We start from the raw sequence: 9725 nt of genomic DNA on the forward strand, positions 1-9725 counted from the left end.
GCTTCCTGCTAATGCGGTCAGGCCGCAGGTGACGGCGACGCGATTGGGTCCCTGCCACCCATGCTGATTCCCTAGCTTTGTCCAGGCCCGGTGCTAGCCAGCAGGCATTTGAAAGTCAGTCTACAGACAGATCTTTCGTGTCTCTCAAGATGTGAAATACATAAAATTTTAAAAGCACTTAGCATAGTAGTACCTGGGTCTTTGGAAAGAACTGCTGATGAAAGGAGCCTCTGAGTGGACCTGGGGTGGAAGGGGGGAGGGACGAGCTGAAGGAACTGGTGACCAGGGTGACCACAGCTGATGGCACAGGACAGTGCCTGGGACAGGCCTCCGGGGGAATGAACTTGAAAACAGCTGCAGAGACGCAGTGGAATGCACTGGTGCAAGCGGCAGGTTCAAATTAGGGGCACTCATGAAGGTATGTTAGGAAATGAGAAACGAAAGAAGACAACTGGCCAGGGCTAAGCTGATAGGCACACCACTCTGTGATGGAAAAACCCAACCGGACATGCAAATTTTGCCAGACAGATCCCTCAACCCACAGCACCGAGAGTTCAATCTCCAATACCTGCCATGCACTTGTCCTAGGCAAGGTGTTGCTGTCTTCTCCTGCTTGCCTGTCAAGGCCATGGCTGCCCATCAGACCTGGCTGTGACCCCAGTCCTCGGTGGAGCTGTCCTAGTGCTCTCCACCTTTCCTCCCCTTGACCCTGAGCGCCACTGGTATTCCTTCGCCTGGCTGTGGGGCAGCTCTTGGTACCTACTCCAGCAGCTGTTGGTGAGCTGCCTGCAGTGGCGGTCCACAGAGAATCGAGATCAGAGAGCCTCTGGAACCTAACCTCACACTCACCTGGGAAATTTTCTAAAAATATATGAGTATGGACCTGGCACATGGCTCAAAGGCTAAATCCTCACCTTGCAAACACCAGGATACCATATGGGCACAGGTTTGTGCCCCAGCAGCTCCACTTCCCATCCAGCTCCTTGCTTATGGCCTGGGAAAGCAGCAGAGGATGGCCCAAAACCTTGGGACCCTGCAGCTGTGTGGGAGACCCAAAAGAAGTTCCTGGCTCTTGGCTTCAGATAAGCTCAGCTCTGGCCATTGTGGCCATTCGAGGACTGAATCAGCAGATGGAAGATCTTTCTGTCTCTCCTCTCCATAAAACCTAATCTGCCTTTCCAATAAAAATAAACAAATCTTTTTTAAAAATGTACAAGTATATTCTAGAACCTCCACTTCCAGAGACCAATCAGGTTTTTAAATTTATATGAAGGGTTGAAAGCAAGAGAGAGATAAAATGGGAACCTCCACTCCTCAAAGACCCTCAATGGCCAGAGCTGTGCAGGCCAAAGCCAAGTGAAGGAACACATTAGGAGTCCCTACTCTGTGAGGAAAACAAGCAGAGAGAGATGCTGGCCTACGGAGAGGAAAGCAGCCAGTGTCACCCCAGGAGTAGGTCTGAACAGGTAAGGCATCAGTGTGTACAAAGCTAGGTTGCGTTCATGGGATAAATGAACTCTTGAGCTTAGCGATATGTAGGGCACCGAGTGAAATCCTCCTCCTGCAAGGGGTGGCCTGGCACATGGTACACACTCACACCACGTCTGCGGCACCACACATGGACACCGTGTGAATAAGAGCTTCCAAGGGCAGACGTGTGTCTATTTGGCTTATCAGAAACACCTGGGTTTCAGAAAGCCTAATAGGGTGCAAGCATATGGCCTGGTGGTTAGGACACCACCGTTCCATGTGAGAACGCCTGGGCTCATCACTCAGCTCAGGGACTAGCACTGTGGTGCAGTAAGTTAAGTCACCACTTACAACATTTGTGACACCGACATCCCACATTGTATAACTGTTTGATCCTAGCTGCACAACGTCCAACTCAACTCGCCACTGATGTTCCTGGGAAGACAGCTGAAGATAGCCCAAAGAAGTACGTAGGTTCTTGATACCCGAGTAGGAGATCTGGATGGAGTTCTGGACTTCTGCCTTCGGCCTGACCCAGCCCTTGGGTGACTGCGGCCATGTGGGGAATGCATCAGCAGATGCAAGATCTCTGTCTCTCCCTCTCTGTCACTCTGCCTTCCAAATAAAACTTAAAAAAAAAAAAAATCCCGAACTCTGGCTTTCTGCTGATGCAGACCACAGGAAGCAATGGTGGCAGCCAAGATGGCTGAGTTCCTGCTACACCCACATGGACTCTCAGCTCCTGGCTCCGGCCTGGCCGGGCTCACCCACTGACAAGCAGCTGAGCAGCGGACCACAGATGGACATTTGTTTCATTATCTCTCTCTCTCTTCTTTTTCTTTTTTGTTTTTGTTTCTGTTTTTAAATTTTACTTGAAAGGCAGAATTAGAGAGGAGGGTCTGGCTGCTCCTTTTCTCATCCAGCTCCCTGTTTGTGGCCTGGCAGTAGAACATGGCCCAAAGCCTTAGGACCATGCATTCGTGTGGGAGACCTGGAGGAAACTCCTGCTCTTGGCTTCAAATAAGCTTATCTCCGGGCACTGTGGCCACTTAGGAAGTGAACCAGCAGATGGAAGACCTTTCTCTCTGCATCTTTTTCTCTCTGTACATTTGCCTTTCCAATAAAAACAAATAAATCTGGGCATGGCACAATAGTGTAGCAGTTAAAGTCCTCACCTCGAACATGCCAGGATCCCATATGGGCGTTGACTCTAATCCCGGTGGTCCGCTTCCCATCCAGCTCTCTGCTTGTGGTCTGGGAAAGCAGTCGAGGACAGCCCAAAGCTTTGGGATCCTGCACCCACATGGGAAACCCGGAAGAAGTTCCTGGCTTCGGATTGACTCAGCTCAGCCGTTAGGGCCACTTGGGGAGTGAATCATCGGATGGAAAATCTTCCTCTCTGTCTCTCCTCCTGTCTGTATATCTGCCTTTCCAATAAAAATAAATAAATCTTTAAAAATAAATAAATAAATCTTAAAAACTAACTACATCATCTACTATATATAAAATGGGGACAGTTCATAAGAAATTTAAGTAAGAAAACTGTTATTATTGGGGTTGGCACCATGGCACAGCAGGTAAAGCCAACTGCCTGTGCTGCCAACATCTATATGGGTAACAATTGTGAATTGTGGCTACTCCACTTGTAATCCAGCTTCCTGCTAATGCACCTGAGAAAGCAGCAGAAAATGGCTCAAGTGCTTGGGCCTCTGCACCCACATAGAGACTGGAAGAAGCTCCTGGCTCCTGGCATTGTACCAGCCCAGTTCTGGTCATTTGGGGAGTGAACCAGCAGATGAAAGATTCCTCTCTCTGTGTAATTCTGCCTTTCAAATAAATAGATTTAAAACAAACAAACAAACAAAAAAACAAGAACACTGTTACCTCCTGAAGCCTGGTACATTTTACACCCTGGTGAACTGGCAGGGACTCAGGCACCATGTTATACCATCTTCCATTTTTGCTGGATTAAAGTGGATTCTTTTTTGCTAGGCTTCCTGGGTATCAGACACCCCACCCCATGTTCTGCTGGCCCAGAACAGGTCAGAGGAAACAAGGGAGACCGCTGTTCTTGTCCTGCCGAGGCCCTGCTGACAGTGGGCAGGGCTTGTCCTTCTGGCAGCCTATGGAATTTCATCTCTGGCCATTCCGGGCTAGAGGCCAGGATCAGCATTGGGCTGGTTCTTGCGCTCAGACAAGGCCCTCTGGGGACTCTAAGCTTCTGGCTCTAACCTTTGGTGCCTGCAGGAAGGGAGGATGTGTCACCCTGCTCCAGAGTACATGGAGCCACCAAGGGTTCCAGGGACAGACTGGGTGGCAAAATGGCCATAGGAGGGGCGCAGCCCTGAAAACCGTGTCCCAGAGAGTTAATAAATGCAGGAAACGGGCCCGGCGGCGTGGCCTAGTGGCTAAAGTCCTCGCCTTGAAAGCCCCGGGATCCCATATGGGCGCCGGTTCTAATCCTGGCAGCTCCACTTCGCATCCAGCCTCCTGCTTGTGGCCTGGGAAAGCAGGAGAGGACGGCCCAAAGCTTTGGGACCCTGCACCCGCGTGGGAGACCCGGAAGAGGTTCCAGGTTCCCGGCATCGGATTGGCGCGTACCAGCCCGTTGCGGCTCACTTGGGGAGTGAAACATCGGATGGAAGATCTTCCTCTCTGTCTCTTCTCCTCTCTGTATATCCGGCTTTCCAATAACAATAAAATCTTAAAAAAAATAATAATAATAATACAGGAAACGTCCTGTCTGTTGTTTTTGGAGGTTGCACAGTTATTTATTTGTGAAGATTTGGTTTTCTATTTATCTGAAAGGCAGTCACAGAGATGGGAGAGAGAAACAGAGATCTCCCACCTGCTGGCTCACTCTCCAAATGGCTGCAGCAGCCAGGGCTCAGCCAGCAGCCTGGAACTTCCTTGGGGTCTCCCCTGTGGGCCATCTCCCCCTGCTTTCCCAGGCACATGTGCAGGGAACCGGACTGGAAGTGGAACAGCTGGGATTCATGCCTGCACACGTACAGACATTGTACACAGTTACCCAGCTGGGCCATACCACCAGCCAGGCCGCACAGTTGCAAAGCCCTTTCACCCGTATTTGCTTATTGGCTCTACCACACAACCTTGCCACATCAATGAAGTGCATTTCCAATTTCTCCATGAAGAAGCAAAGTCCTCCAAAGTGGCAGAGAGTGAGGGGCAGGTAGGGCTGGATTACAACTGTGCCAGTGGATTGGGAAGAAGAAAAGGGGACCTTGTTCATCAGCAGGAAATGCCAGGACAGCCACAGAAACTGCAAGGCACACCCTGCACAGGTCCATTGAATTTAGGGTTTGGGGCACCCTTAGCTGCCAGCGGTAATGTCCCTACTCCCTATGCCTGGTTCAATTCCTGCCTGGCTTCCAATCCAGCTCCCTGCCAATGAGCTCTGGGGAAGCAGCAGATGACGGCTCAGTTATTCAGGCCCTGCCACCCACGGTGGAGACCTGGACGGGGCCCAGGCGGTTGCAGCCAGCTGGGGGGGTGAATCAGCGGATGGAAGATCTCTTGTTTCTCCCTCTCTCTGCGTTCTCTCGAATATAACAAATCTCTAAAGCAGCAGCAGCAGCAGCCGGATGTCAGGGAGGCGAGGTTCCCCAGGCTCCCCGGACGTGGGAGACGCTGCGGGACCGAGTAGGGCGGGATTCCGGGGCCCGGGAGAGACCGAGCAAAGAGGCTCAAGGGAATGGCTGGATACTGGAGGTGTATAAGAGACAGAGGAGACGAAGATGAAAGATCGTTGTGCAGTTCCTGAGGTGACTGACGGGGGAGGGAGCCCCACACCAGGCTGAGCCAGAACAAAGCTGACAGTTACAACTCAGAGAAGCTTTCTCCACACCAACTTACCCGGTCCAAGGGATTCCTCAGAAGTTATCCCAGGCGTTTAACTCGGAAAGGAGAAACCGCCCAAGAACCCGTGATCCTTAGGTAGTTGTAGTTTTCAGGACTCAACGTGGGCGTTTGAAAACATTGCTCGCGTTTCTGCCTGGAACTACAACTCCCGCAGTGCCCCGCGCGAGACGGAGCATTACAGGCTGAACTACAGTTCCCAGAGTTCCACGCGACCCCCGTCCGTTGAATGAGTGACCAAGGCACAGGATGCAGTGCGATTCCTCCCCCTGGTGGTCTCTGCCGCAGCTGCTACCGTGACAGGCGCCAGCGGAGGGTTCCTGCTTAGGTGGAAGAACAGTAACCCTCCGCCTCACCGGCCTTCGAATAGTTCCCAGGCGTGCCTGGAAACGCGAGTTTCCATTTATTCTCGCGGTGTGGGTAGGAGGGCCCGTATGGTGGGCGTCCCGCTATCGGGCAGTTGGAGCAGAGGACTCGTGGCCTACCTCCCTGCAACCTCTTGCACACCTGTGATGTTCCATTGTGCTTTAACAGTCAATTCCTTGGCCCAGGGCTGGGAGGAAGCTGAGATCCGCTGGTCCACGCGTCCTGCCCGCGCCCCGGCGGTTCACACCCACTTTACCTCCCAGTGCTGACTCTTAGGGGGTGCGCTGGTGACCAGGGGGTCGTCCTTGGCCCCAGCTGGGTTTAGTATAGCGGAGGACTGGACAAGCGAATGATAACAGCTGCAGTGGAGACTCCCAGCAAGCGCAGGGAGCCTGGGAAAGGAAGCTGTATTACCACCCAGGCCCCAGGGAAAGTACCTAGCAGAGAGTACAGGCAGTGGGATCTCTTCTTCCTTTACAGCTTTTCCAATGCCCTCTGCTTCCCTGACCCCTCCCGTCCTCAAGGGCCTCTGCTGGGACGCGTCTGTGTCCTTCTCCCTGGAACCTCCACCCCACGCCCTTGTGGCACCTGCTAGGTGGAGGTTTTAACTCCCCCAAACCAGGCGCACCCGAATTCTGTGCATGTTCTTCTCACCCACTTTTCCAAACCCTCCCAAATCCCAGGGGTCCAGAGCCCTGCTTTGGACGTCTTGAGGCCCACCTGTCTGTGTGTCTCCAGGCTGCCTTCGCCATTCTTCCAGGAGCCAATATAAAGTCATTAGGAGAGAGTGAGGGTGGCACTGCATTGTAATTACGCCCTGGATTTAATTAAAGCTGTGGTTGGGGGTGGTGGCCGCAGCATATTAAAAGCTGAGTGCAGTTCAGAGACCGGCTCCCTTGAGCTCATTCATTGAGCCTGTGCAGCTGTCCTGGAACCCTCAGGGCACACCCGAGTTTCCTGCCAGGTCAGCGACAGCTGGAGCCATTCCTTCCCATCTCCTGGTCTGAGGCCAGACCATGCTGCAGCCGGAGAGAGAGAGACAGAGAGAGAGAGAGGAGAGAATCTTCCAAATGCTTACAATGGCCAAGGCTGGACCACGCGGAAGTCAGGAGCCAGGAACTCTGTCTGGATCTCCCACATGGGCAGCAGGGACCCAAGGATGTGGGCCATGTTCTGGTGCCTTCCCAGGCACATAGCAGGAAGCTGGAGCAGATGTCGAGCTGGTTGATGGGGCAATGCCCACCTGCCCTGCTCTATCTTCTTTCTCTGTCAATGTTAGGCAGAGTTTACTTGAGCCCAGACTCTCCTCGGGCAAAATAAAGCCATTGAATTACATTTCCTTTTTAATTTCAATTTTATTTGTTTGAAAAGCAAGAGAGACAAAGACAGTGATCTTCCACCTGCTAGTTCACGCCCCCCCCCCCCCCAAACGCCTGTAACAGCCAGGACTGGGCCACGCCAAAGCCAGGAGCCTGGAACTCAGTCCTGGTCTCCTACATGGGTGGCAGGGGCCCAAGGACTCGAGCCATCACCTGGTATGTCTCCGTGTGTGCATTAATAGAAAGCTGGAATAGGAAGCTAATCTTCTCTGTGACACGAACCTTTAGGTTTTCAGCAACCCACTGATTTTTCCAGCCTTTTCATCACAGATCTTGTCCTCCAACACTCCAAGGTTGCCTCTAAGTCATACACCAGGCCGACGTGGTTTACTTTGCTTGCTAAGTTAATTTACGCTGGTATTTGGGTGACTAGCTTTGGGTTTTCTCTTCTTCCCTCTACCTGCCAAAGTTGGTAGAGAATAGTTTTTAGTCAAAGTGTAAAAGGTATACAATAAAGTGCACTAGTCTGAAATGTACAGCTTCGCTTGTTAAAAACATTTCTTGTAACCATCCCCCAGCTCAAAGTACAGAAATGTCTCCCGTGTTCCCTGGCACGGTGCCTCCTTGGTGTGAAGTCAGTCCCCGCCTCCTGTCCCCTGGAGGGAACTGCCACTTTCTGTCTGTCATCATCAACTAGTTTTGGGGGAACCCCATGTTGTAACCTCTGACAGTGATTTTTATGCTAAGCCATCCATCAACAGGTGACACTGGTGTTGATGTCACTGCAAGTGAAGAGTGCCAGGAACATACCTGTAATTCAACCAGTGTCTTGCCTTTACTGCTCTGCACAGTACAGGAAAGGCGGGTGTTCAGGAAACCTAGTGACCCCTTCGTAGGAGGGGACTGGAAAGCACCTCACGTAGACGATATCTAGGAGGAGGGGGGACAGGCCCAGGGTTCAGGCTGATGTTAGGAAAAATAGAGGAGGCCTCATGTTAGCCAGGCCAGGAGGAGGACCAGCCTTTTCTGTGGCTGGGACAAGGATGATGTCTCCATTCAGACAGCATGGGATGGCCCATCACTGTCGAGTGTCCTTGCACGCCCTGTCGTTCTGGGAACTGATTTCCATTCAGTGTGAGGCCACTGGGGCCAGCGAAATGCCAGGCAGAGTCTACAGGGCACAGCTGCCTCTTGCTTTCGTACTGATGGGGTGCAACGCAGTGGCAGGGAGCTAGAGTCAGGAGATGGAGCCAGGAACTGAAGCCAGACATTCCACTGAGGGATGCAGCCATCTTAACCACAGTCCCGGGCACTCTCTTGGCGTGGGGTGGGGAATCCCAAGGAGAACTTCACTGGGCAGCAACGAGCTCCTTGTCTTGCTTTCTCCCGTCCTCACCTCTGCTACTTGGAATCACCTCCCACATGTTGTGCTGGCATCCCAGCCAGGGTTGGCTGAGGAGGTCCCAAGCTAAGACAGAACCCAGTGTCTCATCCAAGGTCACCCAGCCAAGTGGCCGACCAGGTCCCCATGGATCACGTTCCCACAGTGCTACTGCCTCTGGTACCTGGGAACTCAAAGACAGAGCCCTTGCCAATTAGCCAGCCCCTAGGGCCCAAATTACCCTGATCCCACTGATCTTCATCCTTGGCCACCATGCACCCACCTTTGCCCGCATGCCCTCTCCTCTGCTGTGTTTACATGTGTTGAATTACTAATGTTGAATGCATGTGGCCAAGACCCTAACTACTTTACTCCATACCTGCCAAGCTGCAGCTGATAGGCTACTAACCTCTGTGCCCAGGTGCTGGGCACACACCATCTCACTCAACTAGCACTAATGGAGAGGTCAGGGGCAGGAAGTGGAGGTCCACTGCAGCCAGTCAGCTTCTAGTTAATGACAGCCCCCAGGGCAAGGGGAAAAGCAGGCCCACTGCACTGCTTCCTGGCCTTGATGCCAAGGACAGGAGCAAGCCCTGCTAAGGCTGTTTCTGTCTCCTGCTGTCAGGCCTAACTCTAGTGTTGGGGGAATGCCCTGGAGGCAGCCAATCCCTAGAGCTAGGGGGAGAGGGTCTCTGGAGTCCAGAAAAAGGAGGCCAGGTGGGGGCAAAGGACGGGATGAGAGCATTACTACCTGGCTCCCCCTGCCTGCCCTTCCCTCCACCCTGCCCGCCCCGGACCGGTGAGAGTTTTGCCTCAGCAAGCTCCTGCTTCCCAGAATCTCTCATCAAAAATGCTTCTCGGAGGCTGGGCTAGTTCAGGAATGCCCAGAGGCCAAGGCGGGCCTGAATTTCCACTTTCCAACTTCTCTTTCCTGGCTCCCAGCCTGGTTGTCATCCAGTCCCATCACACATCATCAGATGAATGCTTGCCAGTTACAGAGCACTGGCTGACCTGGTGAGCACTGCGCTGTGGGTAGGTTAGGGGAAATGGACATGCAGTGGAATAGGCTGGCGTAGAAGTAGTCCTTACCCCTGCTTGAAGTCCCTCTAGGGGCTAGCACTGTGGCACCATGGGTAAAATCACAGCTCATAATGGTAACATCCCATATTCATCAGAGTACTGCTTCGAGTCCCCAGAACTCCATTTTTTTTTAAAGATTTATTCATTTTATTACAGCCAGATATACACAGAGGAGAGACAGAGAGGAAGATCTTCCATCCGATGATTCACTCCCCAAGTGAGCCGCAACG

At 52.5% G+C, this 9725-nt stretch overlaps 1 protein-coding gene across 1 annotated transcript in view; it reads right to left on the bottom strand.

Annotated features, from left to right (window-relative positions):
* Positions 1–5544, bottom strand: part of PAFAH2 (platelet activating factor acetylhydrolase 2) — a 29597-nt gene extending 24053 nt beyond the window's left edge. Inside the window, exon 1 of the mRNA XM_004592230.3 lies at positions 5347–5544. The gene's annotated coding sequence lies outside the window, so the exon portion shown is untranslated. The remainder of the gene's footprint in view (positions 1–5346) is intronic.
* Between the last annotated feature and the right edge of the window lie 4181 nt (positions 5545–9725).

This window comes from Ochotona princeps, chromosome 2 (genome assembly GCF_030435755.1).
Source record: "Ochotona princeps isolate mOchPri1 chromosome 2, mOchPri1.hap1, whole genome shotgun sequence".
Classification (NCBI taxonomy): domain Eukaryota; kingdom Metazoa; phylum Chordata; class Mammalia; order Lagomorpha; family Ochotonidae; genus Ochotona; species Ochotona princeps.